Source organism: Balaenoptera physalus (assembly GCF_965194825.1).
Source record: "Balaenoptera physalus genome assembly, chromosome: 15".
NCBI classification, from domain to species: domain Eukaryota; kingdom Metazoa; phylum Chordata; class Mammalia; order Artiodactyla; family Balaenopteridae; genus Balaenoptera; species Balaenoptera physalus.
Window position 1 is genome coordinate 43,623,838 of NC_138894.1, and position 20,214 is coordinate 43,644,051.

The 20,214-nt window shown below is 40.2% G+C and overlaps 1 protein-coding gene across 1 annotated transcript in view; it reads left to right on the forward strand.

Moving 5' to 3' along the window:
* Positions 1 to 20,214, forward strand: part of PELI1 (pellino E3 ubiquitin protein ligase 1) — a 130,409-nt gene that overhangs the window by 7,690 nt on the left and 102,505 nt on the right. The gene's annotated exons all lie outside the window — the stretch shown is intronic.

Below are 20,214 nucleotides of genomic sequence, written 5' to 3' on the forward strand. Positions count from 1 at the left end.
ATTGAATTTCACCTCCATATATTCATGGAGTTCCCACTACCCACGTGCTTCCCCCCACCCATCTCCACTGGTTAAAAGCCTACTTATTCCTCATAGAGTTCCTCTGTGTACCCTTCTCAGAGCTTACAAATTAGAGTTCTCTTTGCTTCCTTTGTATTCCCATAGCAAGTTATGTGATCTTCTAGTACACCATGGAACTCTTTCTACCTTACATTAGAGTTATTTGACATGCTTTATCCATACTGCTACATTGTATGCTTCTTTAGAGCATCTTATTAGATCTTATTAATCTTTGGGGCTTTCCGTCTAGCACAAGCGTTGACCCATTGTATGTAGTCCTTAAGTAGATTTTGATTTGAACAAATGAGCGTTTATTGAGTTCTCATTATCCAGTGTCTCATAGACCAGTGTGACCACAGAGCAATCAATATGGAAAAGCAAATATTAGGGGAAAAGCAATGAGACTCCACTAGGTCTTAATTCTCTTTGTCAACCAGTCAACAAATATTTAACTAGCACCTATTGCGTACTTGGAAAGAGGAAATTATAAAACAAGGAGGAGGATGTTAACAATCAGGTTATGAAGACAAAATTTTCAGGGCAAGTAAAAGGCAAAACTATGAAGCAGGCAGTTTTATCCATCATCTTTTCTACACCATCTGTCCCCCTCCCTATGATTTCCTACTGTCTTCAATTTCTCACCTCGTTTGCTATGTCCCTGTATGTGCATCTAGTGTAATTCTTATCACTCCATATTATCTTTAAGTCAGGAAAGTAAGTTTGAGCCTGGGCCATAGTTGGGGTTCAAGTATGTCTATTTCCCACCAATGACCCAAGGACCAGGCCTGAGTTCTTAGAGAAAGGAGCTGAGAGAGAATTTGAAAAAGGCTGTGATCACCAAGGACTTAGAAAGAGAAAGGGCATTAGGACCCAGAAAACAAAACGTAGCACCCAGTGAGGGGCAGGGCATTCTTCCCATTTCTGTGTGGAAGACAGCTGGGTAGCAGTGAAATGTGGAATGAAGGACTAACTCTATTTTGGCTTCGTTCATTCATTTTATGTTCATGTATGTCTTGAGCTGCTAGTAACCGTCTGGCACTGTTCTGGGCCCAAACAATACAATACTGAAGAAAATGGACAAAGCCCCTGCCTTCTTGGAGCTCACTGCTGCTGTGATGACCAGGAAGAACCATCTGCAGAAATTTATGTTCTTTTAAAATGTGCCCCCAGAAAGGAGGGCAACTGGCTGCGATTGAGAAGAAAATATGTCTCAGCCATTCTCCTGGCCCATTTTCCTCCTGTCTTTTAGCTCTGCATTTGCTTACTGGGTTAAACTTGCCTCTTCCTTTTTGAAGCAGGTCAGTCTGGAAAACAATAAGAATTCTGTACTCTCAACTGTTTTACAGACACTGGCTGCCAGTCAGGCTACCTACTACAGAGATGTACCCCCTGTTAAATTGTTTTCTAGAATTTTTTTGAAAACAATGTTAAAAGCTTTAAACTAGTATAACATAGTATCATTTTCCTTCACCATTAAAGAAAAGTTTTGAAAGTCAAAAACAAAAACAAAAAAACCTAGGCACCTGGCATCTTTGAGGCTTGAAAGCAGCAGAGATCAACAGGGGAGACCTGAAATGGAAACACATAAGTAGTTAGTGTGGGAACCCATGTTCAAAGCCTGGCAGGAGGCTGTGTTCCCACATATGTAAGTGGGGCAAAGCTTGTGAAATTCGGGTTGTTTGTCTTGGAGGACCATATTTGTACTCATGGAGTGGTGAAGCCTGGACAAATCTGGGTTACATAGTAACTTATTTATTTATTTTCTCCCCTTTTAAACTATGAACACACTGATAATAGGGACTTTATCGCACGAGCACCTAGAAGAGTTAAAGGTGCATATTCGGCATAGCTTGGTGCGTAATAATTAGAAAGGAAAGGGAAAAAGAAAATACTCTATGATTGCAAATATTTAAGATGGATCTATTTTTTTGCAAATGGCAGGAATTCATTCAAAGCCAGACCTGATGACAGTGTGATAGATATCCATCAACATCAGATATTAAAATAAAGTGGGGAGATTGGAGGAATTCCAAAGATGCTTTGAGAAATGGCGGCATTGCTGGAATATAACTTGTAGTTGCAACTGCATTTAACAAACTACATTGGATGTCTGAGCAGTGGTTATGTGTGCTGAAATCTTTTTGATAGTTTATAGTCACACCCCCTGTGTCAAGTGCTGAACTGTGTGTTATTGATCATAAGGCCTGCAGGAATTCAAAAAAGAGCTCATTATCAGGGAACGTTTTCATCTGCCAGTTTTTAAAGGAATCAGTATTACAATCTTGTCACTGGCATACTGAACTTAAGAAAGGAAGAATCAAAAAGAAGAAATAATATAAAACTGATCAGCATCTTACCCAAAAAAAAAAAAAAAAAAAAAAGGAGTAAAATCATTAAAGGAGTACCCAAAATGAAAATCTAAAAAGAACGGTGAAGATACTTTTGTTTATAAATAACAGAAATAAACTCTGGCTGGTTTAAGTAACAAAGAGGACTTCATAGAGAGATAATAGCAAAGTAATATTTAGCAAATTCACCCCAAGATGACCGTTGTACATGTTCGTGGTTGGTTGGTGTTTATGCTGTACCCTTTGTTAAATATTTTGGCCATCTGCTCTGGACACTGGAGATTCTCATAGACTCCAAGGGCCAGATGCAGCTGGCCCTCAGAAATGAACTAGAACCTGTGTATCATATATGGTAGTTTAGGCAACAAGTAACAGCAAACTGACTCAAACTGGCTTATAACAGGGGTTGGCAAATGACAGCCTGCAGGTTGGTCACCAAGTGTTTTACTGGAACACATTCAGAGCCATTCATATATGTATTTCTTAAGGCTCATTTAGAGCTACAATGGCAGAGTAGATTCGTCGGGACAAAGACTTTATAGGCTGCAAATCTTAAACTTTTTACTATCTGGCCCTTTAAGAAAAACTTTGATGACCCCTGACTTCTATAATAGGTCATTTATTATCTAAATATATTTGATTCAGTCCAGGATGGGCTCAAAAATGCCATCAGGGACTTCCCTGGTGGTCCAGTGGTAAAGAATCCACCTTCCAATGCAGGGGAGGCGGGTTTGATCCCTGGCTGGGGAACTAAGATCCCACATGCCACAGGGCAACTAAGCCCGTGCGCCACAACTACTGAGCTCCGGCGCCTCAACTAGAGCACGAGTGCCGCAAACTACAGAGCCCATGCACCCTGGAGCCCGCGTGCCACAGCTAGAGAGAGAAAACCTGCACACCACAACTAGAGAGAAGCCCACGTGCCACAACGAAGAGCCCACGCTGCAACGAAAGATCCCGTGTGCCAGCAACTAAGACCAGATGCAGCCCCAAATAATAAATAAATAAATAAATAAATAACTTTTAAAATGCTATCAAAGGCTCACACTTTTTAGAATTCTTCTTGCTGCCATTTTTGTGTTGCCCTCATCCCAGGATGGTCACCTTCATAGAGGCAAGAGAGCTGACAATGGCAATCAGGACTATGTGCTTCCTTGTTCATCTCCAGCAGGAAAAAGAGTAAATTGCCCCCCTAGACATGGAATATAAATTTTCAATCAGATTGGGCCAATATAAGAGGCATGCCCGTCACTGGATCAGTAGAGTTGCCAGGGGATTGTCAGGCACATATTTTTTTCAGCGAATCTATAACCCCTTCTAAGGATGGGGGAGAGGGGGGTTCAGAACATCAGCATTGCTTAGAAAGGAGAAAGTGGAGAGTGGATGTTAAGTAAGCAAGTAGCAGTGCTGAGACAACCAGGCCTGAGAGGACTTTGGGGAACCTAGGAATCTTCTCTGCCTCCATCCCTAAATCTCTGCTTCTCTCTCTCTCTTTTTTAAAAAAATTAATTAATTAATTTTTAAATTTTTTGGCTGCGTTGGGTGTTCGTTGCTGCGTGCGGGCTTTCTCTAGTTGTGGCAAGCGGGGGCTACTCTTTGTTGTGGTGCGCAGGCTTCTCATTGCAGTGGCTTCTCTTGTTGTGGAGCATGGGCTCTAGGCGTGCAGGCTCAGTAGTTGAGGCACATGGGCTCAGTAGTTGTGGCTCGTGGGCTCTAAAGCACAGGCTCAGTAGTTGTGGCACACAGGCTTGGTTGCTCCGAGGCATGTGGGATCTTCCTGGACCAGGGCTCGAACCCATGTCCCCCTGCACTGGCAGGTGGATTCTTAACCACTGAGCCACCAGGGAAGTCCCTCTGCTTCTCTCTTTGACTCTGATTCATTGTTCTTTCTCATTGTAGCCTGTTTTCTTCTAGTTCTCCCAACACCTGGTGGAAAACAAAGCTGCCAATAGCTCATGTATTTACTATTACAGTCTTATAATCCAAAGAGACTAATCTCTTTTTCTCCTTTTTATTTTCAAGTTCCTGGGGAAAGCTTTAGATTGGCCCAGGCTGGGTCAGGGGCTCACCCTTCAGTCAAAGGTGAGGTCATGTTCTAGAGCTTGGAAACTCTCACTATAACTAAGTAGATGGTGGTAGAGAGAGGGTCAGTTCTGGAAAATGGTGTCAGGCAGATGAGCCAATAGGAGTCTGCTACAGTATGTTTATTTCTTCATGTCAGATTAAACAGTCCAGTATTTTCCATTATAGGTGATTGTGTACATGAGGATTAGTTTTCATTTTGAAAAACGTAGACCCAAAAGAGCAGTCATTAAACAGGATAGTGTATCTTTCTTTCATATAAAGCTGCAAAGGTAGGCAAGCTGGTATGACATTTCTGCCCACTCATCTGCTGTGTTGCCCTTGTCTTCATCTTCAGCCAAGATGTCAGTGAGAGCTCCTGCTAGCGTGTCCACAATTGTAGCAGCAGGATGGAGGACGGGACAAAGAAGGGGCAAGAGGTACATACCAACTGTCGCTTAAGGAAAGTTCAGAAGTTGCCATATAAAACTTCCACCCAGTCCTTTGCAAAGGAAACTGGGAAATGGCCTTTTTTTCCCTCTGAACAGCTACATGCCCAGCTAAAAAATCAGAGGTTCTATTACTGTGGAAGAAAGGAGAGCACATATTAAAGGACAAATAGCATAGTGATCATAGTCTCTGTATAGTGATTATTCATTTTTAGAATACACAGGCTTTTAAGCTAAAAGGGTTTGTTTTCAACTCAGAAAGAAAAAAAAATAGTCCTCATTAAGAAGCATAAAGGAGAGTTTAATAATACAACTCATGTCTTGTATACCCATAATTGAAATTTAAATGCATTAAAATAACAGAAAAATATACAAAACACAGCCATTGTTTGCTTGTGCATGTATGACCTTTGACTAAAGGCAAAGCTGTGTCCTAGTGAAGAACTATCTCCCAGACTATGACAACCAGTTCATGTCACTTTAGACAAAATCTATGAAATTCTGTAACTGTTGTTACAGATTAGCATTCCTTAAATTCAGACTCAAACTTAGAAATATGAAATGCTGAAAAGCTATTATTTCAGCCCAGGAAGCTTCTCCCACTGGCTAAGCTATCAAGATGGAAATATCCAAAACGACCAGTTGTATTTCCTCAACTGAAAAACGGGTTCCCAGTTCTACTTGCTGTGATGATAGCTTGAGAAGGCTTCATCAGAAGATTTGTAACTTGCCTTTCAAATTATGATTGATGGATCTACCCTTTTCATAGCCAGTTTCCATGGAAAGGAGATTTCAAATCATATTTTCCATGCTGCCATGGTCTGTCCTTAATGGTGACTCTACAAGCCTGACTCAGTCCATTTAGATTTAGAAAAAAAATGAACAAAGCCTACGTCTCTTGCCTGTGAATGAATGGGGAATAGAAAAAGGGATTTTTTTAGTACCTGAAAAGTTCCGGCAAAACCAAGCTTCACTGCAGAGGGTGTACCAGCATTCAGGGCAACACCCTTCCTGCAGTCAGGGAGTACAAGAGCATGTACTCAAGTATTATTTGGTGACAAGAATAGAACATTATTCTGAGCAATAAAGTGTTATTCAAATTCTACCAAAGTACACAGATGCTGTAACATGGTAATTATTCTAAGAAAGAGTGTTTAATTTAGAAATTACCTAACCTTTTTGGTTTATATTTTTGATGACATTTGTAATCTAAATTAGCAACAAACCTGCGTCTCTCAGGCTTTTACATCAAACACCAAACCTGATGCGCAATTTTATGTTAGGATCAGCAACCCATTTATTAGGGTTCAGTCTGTCTCAGAGATTTAAGGCCAGTCTAGGCCCAGGTAATCTGCAGATGAAGGGTGGAGAAGCAAAGGAATTAGTGCCCTTATCTTCAAGCAAAGCAGAAGAGTGACCATGTCACCATTGGACTGGCATCCCCCCTGTGCTGCTTCTAGACCTCTGGGCAAAAGAGGAAGTCACAGAATGGCTGATGTTTGCCAAGTGTTGAGACTTTGGCCTCTCCCTGTGAACCAACAAAATACCCATAGTGTAGCACAGGGCCTGGTACAGACAGATGCTTGAAAAATTATTGCTGAAAGAATGAATTAATAAGTGGGTTTGCAGAGGATCTAAAACTTAAGCACAACCGACATCAGACTGATTAGTTTATTGGCTCACAAATGATCATAATGCTTAGATGGAATTACAGGTAGTTTTTTTAATTGTCCAAACTTCCTATAATGTTATCATATTCCTATAACTAGAGTATATTCCTCTAATGCTTTTAATTTAAAAAAACCAGTAATTTCAAGCCCTAGTGTTAAAAATTGAGTGATGAATTTTGATCTGTCCAAACAAAGTTACTTTAAGTAATAGGACTGCCATTATAAATAACAGACAATTGCTTTTTTTAAATATAAATCAATTATTTAATCATAGTAACAGATTCTATCATATGCGTAACACAGTTATAGCAAATCCACTTAAAGCTTCCCTGGAGTGGGGAAAAGGGCATGGGTGAAAACTAGAGAATAAAATAGCATATATTATTTTGGGCCTTCCATTGAGAAAGACTGTGAGATGAATGACCCTATTTTAACCTCTGTACCCACCATGTTGTCATTTACTAAGTACGCATCATGTCGTGGTTAGGCTTACCAGGAAACACTCAAGAGCAACCTCAGAAATTTTGACATTAGTACATGTAGTCTACCTCATACTACTGAGAAAAGTACTTCTTGAAATGTCTCAAAAAGGGAAGTATTAATATAAACATGTAACAGCTATGGTGGCCATCAGACCTCGACCAATGGTGTCATTGCTTTTACCCACAAACCAACTTGCTGTCAGAATCCTTCCCACTTTCATCTGAGAAAACAGGTCACATGAATTTTAAGGCCCCTCATAGTACCATGAACACTATGAGGCCTGTCCAGATGGGAACTATGAATATTATCGTTCAAAGACAATATAGAATAAATATTGAGGAGCTGTTTTGACCATGAGCCCTGATAAATTCTATCCTTCAGCTAAATGCCTTTCTGATGTCTTCCCAGCAGTAACACCCAGGTTATTTGAGTATTTAAAAGGAGGCTTACCAAAAAAGAAGGGATAGAAGGACAAGATATTTTATCAAGTTCTTCAAAAGCAACAGTTGAAGTGAACAAACTGTGTGGGTGCTTTTAATTTGTGACTTTGTGAAGTTATATGCTCATTTCTGTCATTAAGAAGTAAGAGATAAAAATCCCTTTTAAAATCACTGAACCCACACAGATAGGGTCTTTACAGACTTTTCTCATACCTGTCATTTCTGTCTCTGAAGATTTGAATTTTCATTCATTTAAAAATATTTACTGATTTCCTACCAGGCGGCTAACACTGATCTGGTGCTTAGAATACGTCAGTGAACAAAATAAACAGATCCCTGTCCTAATGGAGACTACATTATAGCTGGGAAGCAGAAAATAAACCATAAATACAGTAAGTGATTTCAATAGACATTAGAAGGGATAAATGTTATGGAAAATGGAAATAGTAAACCAGGGTAAGATGATCAAGAGTGCTGGGTGTGAAGAGGGAAGGAAAGTTCAGTTGAAATAGGTGGCGGGGTTGCCCCATTGAGAAGGTGAAAACCTAGGGAACATGTGAAGAAGGTGAGGGGGTGGGCCATGTGGCTATCTGGGTAAAGCTTTCAAGGCCAAAGGTCTGAGGTGTTTGAGGAACAACAAGGAGACCAGCATGGCTGGAGGGGAATGAGTGAAGGTGAAGTTAGCAGCAGTCGAGGCCAGAAAGGTGATGGGGAAGCAGGTCATCTGGGTTGCATAAGCCTTTGAGGGGACTTGTATTACTCTGAGTGAAACAGGACAACATTGTGAGGTTTCTGAGCAGAAGAGTAGCATGATCTGACTTTATTTTTGAAGTATCTCTCTGACTGAATTCTTGAGACTAGCCTGTAGTAGAAGCGAGGGGCAAGGGTTAGAAGCAGGGCGACTTGTTAAGAAGTGATGGCAATTATCCAAGAGAGAGATGACAGTGGCTCAGACCAGGCTAGGAGAGGTGGAGGTGGTGAAAAGTGGTTGGATTCCATATATACTTTGAAGGAGGAGCCAGCAAGACTTGGATGTGAGAAAAAAGACAAAAGAAGAGTCAGGGATGACTGTAAGGTTTTTGTTCGGAACTAATTAAGGATAGAGTCGCCATCCACTGGGGAGGTGTAGACTGTGGATGGGGCAGGCTTTGAAAGGAAGAATGGGAGTTTGAGTCTGGACTTGTTAAGTCTGAGATGTCAAGTTGGCAGTTGCATAAACGTCTGGAGTTCAGAAGAGGAGTCTGGGCTGGAGATACACTTTTGGCAGCATGTAGATGATATTTAAGGCCATGAAACTGGGTGAGATCACCAAGGGAGGGAGTAAGGAAGAGAAGAGGCCTAAGAAGAAGACCCTGCAGCTCTCCAGGGTTATAAGGTCAGGGAGGAGAAGAGGGACCAGCAAAGGAGACTGAGAAGGAATGCCCAGTGAGGAGGAGGAAACCCAAGAGAGGGTGTGTCCTGGAAGCAAAGTGAACTGTTCCAGAGTAGAGGGAGAAACGAGCTATGTCAAATGCTACTGACACACACCTACGATGAGGCCTGAGAACTGACAGATGGACGTAGAAAAGTACAGTCATTGGCATCTCTGAAAAGAGCAGTTTCAATGAAGCATTCATGGGAGACACATGTTTGGAGCAAGTTTTAAGAGGTGATAAGAAGAAAGACATTAGAGGCAGCAAATATAGATAACTGGTTTAAAAACTTTTGCTTAAAAGAGTACAAAGAAATGGAACTATGGCCCTCATTTTTCTTAACTGTTTATTCATGTATTAACATGAAAAATTAATAATTTCCAAATTAATGCCCTATTTTCTTTCAAGCAGGCAAACATGTCCTAAACATGGTTATTTACTATGGAGTTATTTAACGAACTATTAATATTACTCTCAGTATAAGGTCATTTCAGAGATTATAAAATAATTTCCGCTATAAAAGACCCTTGATGCGTAAGATCCAGCAATCCCACTCCTAGGCATATGTCTGGAAAAGATGAAAACTCTAATTCGAAAAGATACATGCACTCCAATGTTCAGAGTGACACTATTTACAATAGCCAAGATATGGAAGCAACTTAAATGTCCATCGACAGATGAATGGATAAAGAAGATGTGATAGGGGCTTCCCTGGTGGCGCAGTGGTTGAGAATCTGCCTGCCAATGCAGGGGACACGGGTTCGAGCCCTGGTCTGGGAAGATCCCACATGCCGCGGAGCGACTAAGCCCATGAGCCACAATTGCTGAGCCTGCGCGTCTGGAGCCTGTGCTCCGCAACGAGAGAGGCCACGATAGTGAGAGGCCCGCGCACCGCGATGAAGAGTGGTCCCCACTTGCCGCAACTAGAGAAAGCCCTCACACAGAAACGAAGACCCAACACAGCCATAAATAAATAAATAAATAAATAAATAAATAAATAAATAAAAAATTAAAAAAAAAAAAAAAAAAAAAAAAAAAGAAGATGTGATATATATATATATATATACAATAGAATACTACTCAGCCATGAAAAAAAAGAATGAAATAATTCTATTTGCAGCAACATGGATGGACCTAGAGATTATCATATTAGGTGAAGTAAGTCAGACAGAGAAAGACAAATATCATATGATATCACTTATATGTGGAATCTAAAAATAATGATACAAATGAACTAATTTACAAAACAGACTAACAGACATAGAAATAAACTTACGTTGACCAAACGGAAAAGCGGGGGAGGGATAAATTAGGAGTTTGGGATTAACAGATACACACTACTATATGTAAAATAAACAACAAGGACCTACTGTATAGTATGGAGAACTATATTCAATATTTTGTAATAACCTGTAATGGAAAAGAATCTGAAAAAGAATGTAAGTAGGTAGGTAGATAGATAGATATGGATATACATAAAACAAAATGAGGAGACAGAGGAATATGTTCCAAACGAAAGAAGAAAATAAAACCCTAGAAGAAAAACCCTAATGAAATGAAGATAAGTAATTTACCTGATAAAGCCTTCAAAGAAACAATCATAAAGATGCTCACTGAGTTCAGGAGAAGAATGGAGGAACTTAGGGAGAACTTCAACAAAGACTTAGAAAATACAAGAAACAACAAATCAGAGCTGAAGAGTACAATAACTGAAATAAAAAATATGCTAGAGGGAATCAACAGCAGATTAGATAATACAGAAGAACGAACAAGTGATCTGGAAGATAGAATAATGGAAATCACCCAACCAGAACAGCAAAAAGAAAAAAGAATGTTTTAAATTGAGGAGCATTTAAGGAACCTCTGGGACAGCCTTAAGCATAATAACATTTGCATTATAGGGATCCCAGAAGGACAAGAAAGAGAGAATGGGATAGAAGACTTACTTGAAGAAATCATGGCTGAAAACTTCCCTAAACTGGGGAAGGAAACAGACATCCAAGTACAGGAAGTACAGAGAGCTCCAAACAAGATGAACTGAAAGAGATGCACACCAAGACATTAAAATGAAAATGGAAAAGGTAAAGATAAGAGAGTCTTAAAGGCAGCAAGAAAAAAAGCAACTAATCACATACAAGGGAAACCCCATAAGACTGTCAGCTGACTTTTCAGCAGAAACTTTACAGGCCAGAAGGGAGAGGCAGGATATATTTAAAGTGCTAAAAGGAAAAAACTTACAACCTAGAATACTGTATTTGGCAAGGTTATGATTCAGAATTGAAGGAGAGATAGAGTTTCCCAGATAAGTAAAAACTAAAGGGGTTCATCACGCCTAGACAGCCTTACAAGAAATGTTAAAGGGTCTTCTTTAAGCAGAAAAGACCACAACTAGAAATAAGAAAATATATGAAAGAAAATCTCACTCATAAAGGCAAATAAATAGTAAAGGCAGTGGATCAGCCACTAAAAAGCTAGTGTGACAGTTAAAAGACAAAAGTAGTACAATCAACTATAGCTACATATGTAGTTAAGGGACACACAAAATAAAAAGATGTAAAATATGACATCAAGAACATAAAACATGGAAACAGGAATAAAAACGTAGTGCTTTTAGAATGCCTTCAAATTTGAGTGACTATCAGCTTAAAATAGACAGCTATAGATACGGGTTGATATGTATGAACCTCATGGTAATCACAAACAAAAAACCTACAGTGGATACACACACACAAAAAGAAGGGAATCCAAACATAATAATAAAGGAATCCATCAAACTGTAAGTGAAGAAATCAATATCAAAAAACAACATGACTAAAAATTAGGCAGAAGATCTGAATAGACATTTTTCCAAATAAGACAAACAGATGGCCAGCAAGAACATGAAAAAGTGCTCAACATCACTGATCATCAGGGAAATGCAAATCAAAACCACAGCGAGATACCACCTCACACCTGTCAGGATGGCTGTTATCAAAAAGACAGGAAGCAGTAAGTGTTGGTGAGGTTGTGGTAAAACGGGACCCCTTGTGCATTTTTGGTGAAAATGTAAACTGGTGCAGCCACTATGCAAAACAGTATGGAGGTTCCTCAAAAACCTAAAAATAGAACTACATAACATCCAGCAATTTCACTTCTGGGTATTTACCTGAAGAAAATGAATTCAAAAAGAACTCATGCCCTTATGTTCACTGAAGCACTGTTTACAATAGCCAAGATATGGAAGCAATGTACGTGTCCATCAATAGATGGATAGATAAAAAAAGATGTGAGATATATATATATACACATATGAAATCTAAAAAACAAAACAAACAAGAAAATTAAAACAGAAACAGACTTATAGATACAGAGAACAAACTGGTGGTTGCCAGAGGGGAGGAGAGTGGGGGAACAGACAAAATAGGTGAAGGGGATTAAGAGGTACAAACTTATCTATATAATAAGTCACAAGGATGTAATGTACACATAGGGAATATAGTCAATAATACTGTAACAACTTTGCATGGTGACAGGTGGTAACTGGACTTATTTTGGTGATCATTTCATAATATATAAAAATATTGAATTATGTTGTACACCTGAAACGAATATAATATCTCAATATAAATAAATAAAAAATAAACACATAAATAAGGTTTACTCCCCTCTCCCACAACAAAGCCATAACTAGTAATCAGACAGACCAGTATTTGAGTCCCAGTCTCTCAGATTACTTACTAGGCGGTTTTGGGTCAATCATTAACCTGCCGGGGCCTTGGTTTCCTCACTGGTAAAATAAATGAGAATCATTTTGTCTACCTTCATGGGTGAGGATCAAGTCAGTTAAGGCAGGTAAATCACTTGGCAACTAGTAAACTCTCAACAGTTGGTAGCTATCAGAGTTCACTATTTGGATGAAGAGGATATGGTCAGGAGCCCTCCCAGGCAGACCCTGGAGAGGAGATGCTGCAGCAAAGTGTGCAGTGGGAAAGGAGTGTCCAAGCCGACCCTTGGGAACTCCCAGGATCTGCCATATCAGTCCTGGTACTGCCCCCAAAACCCTCACCTGCACTCATAACTCCTCTGGTGGAACTGAAAGTATATGGAGAACTTCGCAAATGTCAACCGTGGCTAATAATCTATCCCGCTGAGAAACTCATACAAGAAAACACACACATACCCGTGCACACAGAGACAGTAATCTAGCTTCAGAGCAATCAAGAATGTTATTTTCCCTGGGCCAGAGCAGGGTCAGAGATATTCTGGGACCTGTCCTCAGGGGAATTATTTCTAAGAACCTTGATAAAATGTACAAAGCTAGGGCAGAAAATAGCAAGGTGAAAAGCAGTGGTTAGGTAAAGGGTTCTCTAAGAGAAACAACTAAATAATTGGTTCAGTTGGAGCTTCTTTTATATATTGATTCCTACTCCCAGGTCAGCAGCATCACTTTCCAGGTGACGTGAAGATGGTGAATATGCAGCAGAAGGGCCTGGCAGGTGTACAGAGCTAAGCTAACAACTGTCAATACTGCCCGTAAAATATTTTCACTCCTGGTTCTGGGGGGCTGCTTCTGCACAGGATCCTTTCTACTACTCTGCTGGTAATAGCACCTCAAAGATCTATGAAACAAAGCTCAAACTGACAAATTTATAGCTGAATGAATGTAGGCTTTGGGATTCCACAGAATTGGAGCTCTCCTAATACCAGCCAGGAAAATGAGGCTAAATTACCTAACGTCTCAGAGCCTTGGTTTGCTCATCTGTTAAATGGGCCTTAATAAAGCCTACTTCTCTGGGTTGTTGCCAGGATCAAATGAGAAATGTATGCAAAACTCCCAGCACCATGCATGACACACAGAAAGCACTCAAGAAGTGGTAGAGTATTACCATTAAGTAAAAGGAGTAATGATTCTTTAATGCTTTCTTTTAACATAAGAGTTTCCATCCATCCCCAATAAAGGAAAGCTATTCTAATAAACCAGTCATTCATGTGATTTGTGATTTCACTGTCCAACCCAAGTTCCTGTGGAATGTTTAGTGTAATCCAGTTGAACCCTCAGCAAGGTCCCTGGGCCTGATCTTCAAATCCAGTATCACTATGGCAAAGAACCGGAAGAGGGGAGAAGAGTAACATTGTATCAAACATGCCCTCTTTCCTTTCTCCTAAAGCCTGTTTGTCCCCTTCTCCCGATAGCTCTTCAGTTCCCAGAGAGCAGAGACTCCTGGGAAACAGGAAGCAGCAAAGGCCTGTGAGAAAATCCCCAGATGAAGATCAGCAATAAATCTCTCCCAGCAACAGGTTGGTCAGAAGAGGGAAATTCCCCACCAGCCCTCAAAAACAACCCCTCAAGAAAGCTTAGAGGAGGTTAATTTGGGAAATCCCCTCAGAGGCAACAGAACAGAAACGGAAATCTGCTTCTTAAGAGACGTCTGAAAGGACTAAGCCAATTAGTGGCTGCCCGGGGAGCGCTGTGTGTTGAGCCGCGCTTCCACCTTTTCATCCTGATCCTGAGCGCAACCCTAAAGGGACGCAGTTGTCAGAGCCACTTGACACCCACTCTTCCCAGAGTCCCGTCCGTCCCGTTAGGCCCCCCTGTAAACTCTCTCCATACGCATGGTAGAATATCCAGCCACCGTTGTCATTCTGAGTTTCCTTTAGAGCCAGGAAGCAACAAACCCTCGGGTTTTACTGAGTTCTAATTTGAATGTGACCTTGGGGTCACGTTTCTTAGCTGCTGCTAAGCTCTAGGGCCGGGGAGGAATCCTTCCCACAAAGAAGAAAAACAGAATCACAGAAACCTTGTCCCTTTGAAGGGCTTAGAATGGAATGTCCGCTGATGAGTGGGAGCAGAGAAAGTATATAAACACTGTCGGAAAGGGGCCTGGGGGCGGCGAGGGGGCGGCGAGGGGGCGGGGGACGGGGACTGTCGGCTTATGGCTCACTGATCTCTACGTGCACTTGAGGCTCACGTCAACCAGCTCACCAGGAAGCATGCCCCTTCCCGCAGGACTTCCACTGGGTGTTTGTTTTTTGTTTTAATTTTTATTTTATACTGGAGTATAGCTGTTAATCAACTATATGCCATTGGGTGTTTTTTTTTTTGATCTGTGATTTTTTTTTAAATTAATTTATTATTTATTTTTGGTTGCATTGGGTCTTTGTTGCTGTGCTCTAGTTGCGGCGAGCGGGGTCTACTCTTCGTTGCAGTGCGCAGGCTTCTCATTGCGGTGGCTTCTCTTGTTGCAGAGCGCGGGCTCTAGGTGCGTGGGCTTCAGTAGTTGTGGCTCGCGGGCTCTAGAGCGCAGGCTCAGTAGTTGTGGCGCACGGGCTTAGTTGCTCCGCGGCATGTGGGATCTTCCCGGACCAGGGCTCGAACCTGTGTCCCCTGCATTGGCAGGCGGATTCTTAACCACTGCGCTACCCGGGAAGCCCCTTGATCTGTGATTTTAAGTGACTGTTTCAGGAAGATGACAAAAATGAGATTTTAGTAGAAGAGAGGGGAAAGTAGACTTCATGACAGCTAAAACTTTCTTTACTGTATGCTTACCCAAAATAGATACCAAATTTTGGAAAAGAGAAGTTTTTAAAGGAGTAAGTACTCTGTGTTTAAAATCCTATAAAATATTATGCTCTGCTAGAGTATGTGCCCTTTTATGTAGTCAGGACACACCATTGTATGATTCACAATTACAGGTTCCACTTTAAAATACTTCTTCACTCCTGGAAAACTACCTTGCCAAAAATCACTTTCCTGGTACTTTCAAACAAACATGGTTCTTATTCACTTCAATTCATGTGGCTTTGTTAAGATTCTTTTTCCAGAAATTGTAAAGATTCTTAGCCACCTACTTTTCTCCATGTTTGGAATAAGCCAGAAAACTCCTTTTTGGGTTTACATGTTTTGAAGCAATTAGCCTAGTCTTTAAATTCATTCTGTACACACAAATAATAATTACAGTAGTTATATTTAAATGATTATCCTACACTTGCAAATTCTAGATAGTCAGTCAACATACCCTCAAGAGGTATTATTCCATTTTTTTCATTTGGGAGCCTAGGAGGTATTTAATTCTCACTTCCTAGCAAGGCCAAAGAATATTTCTGATTTCAGGGTAAACTTTTCATCTGTTCTCAGTGCTACTGTAGTTACGAATGTGAAATCAATTAAATGATGCATGTCAGCAAAAAACAGCTATTTAATGCAGGCACAGATGAAACAGATTCCAACATGGGTCTGAGAGTAATAAATAAACTAATAAAAAAGGAAACCAGGGAGCAACTTTGATGGAAGTAAGCTGTTTGCCTTTGCCCTGGAAAGTTTATAGTGTTTTAAACAATTGTAAACATGTCAGTATACATGGATACTGTTTCCATAGCAGCATAGCCGCAGTTAAGAGTTTCTCCAAACATACCCAAAAGGAAACTAAAAATAGCTTGTCTTCAATATCAAAATACGTACATATACATATTCAGACAACAGTACACAAAGTAATGTGTAATTAGAAGTTCTGCAGACACCAACCTTTCACAAAAGCACATCGCAGGTGACTTTAAAAACTAATGAGTTCAGTACGTATAAGAATGGGATAGAGACCAAAGAGTCCAAGAGAGGGAAAGACGCCACCTTGAACTCTGAGATCAGAGGCTCGTGACCCCAAATGCCTCCAACCGTTGCTTTTTCTGCTCCACCTGACACTTCCCTGGCCCCCAAGGGCCCCTGTGTCCTATTTACCTTTGGCTCCTATAAAACTGGGGTTGAGTGTATGATACATATTATTATCTCCATTTATTGCAGTATTCTCTCATCTTCTTAAGTTTTCTAGCCAATATATTTCATCCTCTCAATAGAGATTGAACAGTAGTTGCATTTTAAAGAATAATGTAAGACCAAATGCCACACTTTCCCAATGAACTTACTTCAACTGACATACAGAGACAGGAATAGTGATTCCAAAATGAAGACACTGTGTCAGTATACTCTTTGCAGCTTTGCTGTTTGTACTTCTTATTTACAGTATATCCAAGAATTACAAGTATTTTAAAAACATCACCTAGTGGGAAATATTATTGCTAAGGTATATGCAATTTGTCATCTAAGCTGGGACACTTTTGAGAGTGAAAGAGAGTATTGTTTATAATTACATTGGGGAAACAGGTGTAAACCAAGACTGCCTCAGGCAGGCCCAGACAAATGGTCACACAATATTACACCCAAGAGTATAAGCATCTTGAGGGCAGGGATGAGGTGTATTTATTTTTGTACTTCAGCACCTATTGCAGTGCTTTATACCTAGAAAGAACTCAATAAATGCTTGTTAAGTGAATGACTTTCATCATTGGATTATATTCTGTAAAACTTAAAAAAATTTTTTTGTACGTAATACTAAGCTGGGCATATTTCTTTTTTTTAGTCCACAGTCTATGTGTTAGGGTTAAATAAAATCCAACATAGCTCTGCAGGTGAATCTTTCTTCTCCATCATCCAATCTTCTCCTTGAAAGTAAAGAGGATAAAACTGGAAAAGTAAAATATACCTATGAGTCATAAAAAATAATTCTATCAGTGTGGGATGATTTATGAAAGCACTGAAGGAGGTTTAGAGTATGGATTCAGATAAGGAGCAATTTCATACTCTACAATGGTTATTATCCTGGTTTCATTTTCTCTGCCAGGAACGTTGGCCACTAGGGAGAAATACAGAACAAGTTTCAAATGAGTACACTCCAACTAGGAAGGATGCTGTTTGTCTTTCATGATGAGGAGTTGGGAAGAGTACTAGCCATTGGTGAATTCCCAGGAGTAATGGTAAGAGCCTCTTCACCTTCTGCCAGGATCTCCCAGGATCACAGGGAATGTCTTACACAAGTCACTTTCCATTTGATGGACCCCCAGTTCTTGGTTTATAAGCTGCATGAAAGGATTGCTGTGGAAAATAATCATAATATTCAAGAGAAGCACTTAGCAGTCTTCCTATGAAAAGCACTGTAAGTCTCCCTACCCCTCCATGGAGAGGCAGCAGAGTTTGGGAGGCGATAGTGCCTATCTTCGGGACCTCAGGATCTCAGACTCTGCAGTCTTACTGTTTGTTTGTGTTTGCAAGCCAGATTATCCTATGGGATGTTGCCTAAACTTTTTGGGCTCCGGTTTCTTCATCTTTCAAAGAAGGAAAATAATAATTGTACCTTCTTAAAGGGTTGTTTGTGAGGGTTAAACAATATTCATGTAAAACACCTAGAACATAAATGTCAGCTATTGTTTCTATCCAGCTCTATGTTTCTTTGGCCATATGGCAAGAGTTCTACTGGAAAAAAAATTTAATTAAAGGCACAAATTATGCTCTTATGTTTCTAATCCAAAGAAACCCAAATGGGTGTACCTAATGCCAGAAGGAATCTTCGAGGCCTAGGCCACTTATAGACTCGATCCACATCCTATTCTCATCTCTCTCCCCAGAATTTGCTTGTTAACTTAACACCAAGGGGACTTTGTATTTTATTATTATTATTAATTAAATTCCATCAAACCCAAGCTAGTTTGTGTGCTGGACCATGACCAACCACTCCATTTCAGGGAAAGCTGAAAGCCTGCACCTAAAGAATGATATTTCTTCTTTAGTATCTAATTTAGAAGCTAGAAAAACTGCAGAGAAGTGAGCTTCTTTACAGAATTATGTAAGGCTTTATATTTAATGAATTTCTGGTGCCGGAGAGGAGGGGGGTGAGAAATGGGCTCTTTATATTAATCAAACCATGTTGTTATCTATGGAGAGTATGCCAGTTGGTTAAATAGAGCCAAATTCTGTTCTGTCAGATAATTATGGAATTTGACATTCATAGAGGTTCTTTTTTAATTCTGGGAATAAGAAATCTACAAACTCATTAAATTATGAAATGTTTCAACCCTATTATCCTAATACAATTACCCCATGGACTATACTGCCACAGGAAGTCTTTGGGACAGCTTCTGATGTTTAGAAAGACTCAACAATAGGAATTCGATTCATATAAAAACCACCACAGTGTGGTTTAAGAAATGAAATGAACATAAATCCATCTGATTTATAGTTACAGTTAATGATTCTAAGGAAAGATACTGGTACTCACACTCAGCACAGAGTCTTTTATCCAACAGATCTATACTGGTATTCAAAGTGCAGAAGGGCAGGGAATTCCCTGGCAGTGCAGTGGTTAGGTCTCTGCTCTTTCACTGCCGGGGCCGGGTTTGATCCCTGGTCAGGGATCTAAGATCCCACAAGCTGAGCGGCACAGCCAAAAAAAAAAATTCTAAGTGAAGAAGGGCAGAGGAAACAGAATCCAAACCTGCTTAAGAATATTTGGGGGCAGGAGAATTGGCCACAATATCTGTCTGTTTCTTTTGAGTAGTAATAGCAACAATTCATCTATCTAGCAGTGTTACCATGTATTGCTTCCTTAGCCACATTAAGGGAAATCTAATTATTTCACACAAAATAGGAGTTTCTAATGAAAATTTTATTTTTCAATGCATTTAATAAACTATGAAGGTCTAAATAGCACCTAGATTTTCTTAGAGTCTTTAGAAACCCTGACTTCTTCATATCCTACCTGAAATGTTCACATGCTAATGGATGGAACCAGCATAGTGGAGTGGAAGTTGCCAGGGCTGGGAGTTGGAGAAATAGAACTCCCGTCACAGTTCTGTGACTTGTTAGCTATGAACTTGGGCAAGTCATTTGGCAGTGAAATATTGTTGGAGAACAGGAAATTAACATAATCTCAAAATGTTACCCCACAGAGTATTTCTTAATACTCTTTAGGAAGAAGGGTGCCTGTACAATGGAGAAATCTGTCAGACACCAGCTTAACCTAGTGATCAAACTTAACATCTCCAATAATGGGCAAACTGACATTATGTGACCCCATTCCAAGCCCGTAGCAGACATCATTAATGGTTCTCAGCACGGTTTACCATGAAGCCAGGGCACAGACTCAGAATCTCTCTCAAGACCATTGGCATCATCCTGCAGAAGGTGTTTGAGAACCTAAACAGGGTGCTGATGCTGTCCTGCAAGTACTGGACATAGCATGAAGTGCTACTACCTCTGTAGTATTGGGGACCTCCAGGACGTCTCCCAGGTGGCTCTGAGAGCCTCAGTAGATGGAGGATTAAAGATCCTGGGGCCTTGCAAACGGGACAGTCGAGATGTCAGACAGCTCTACCATCTGGGGAGAAAATTGTGTGTATGTTTGTTTAATCCAAAAGAAAGGGCTGTTATCAGTTGATCAGGGCTGCCAAGTGAGATACAACTTACTTGCTATCAGATTATTTATGGT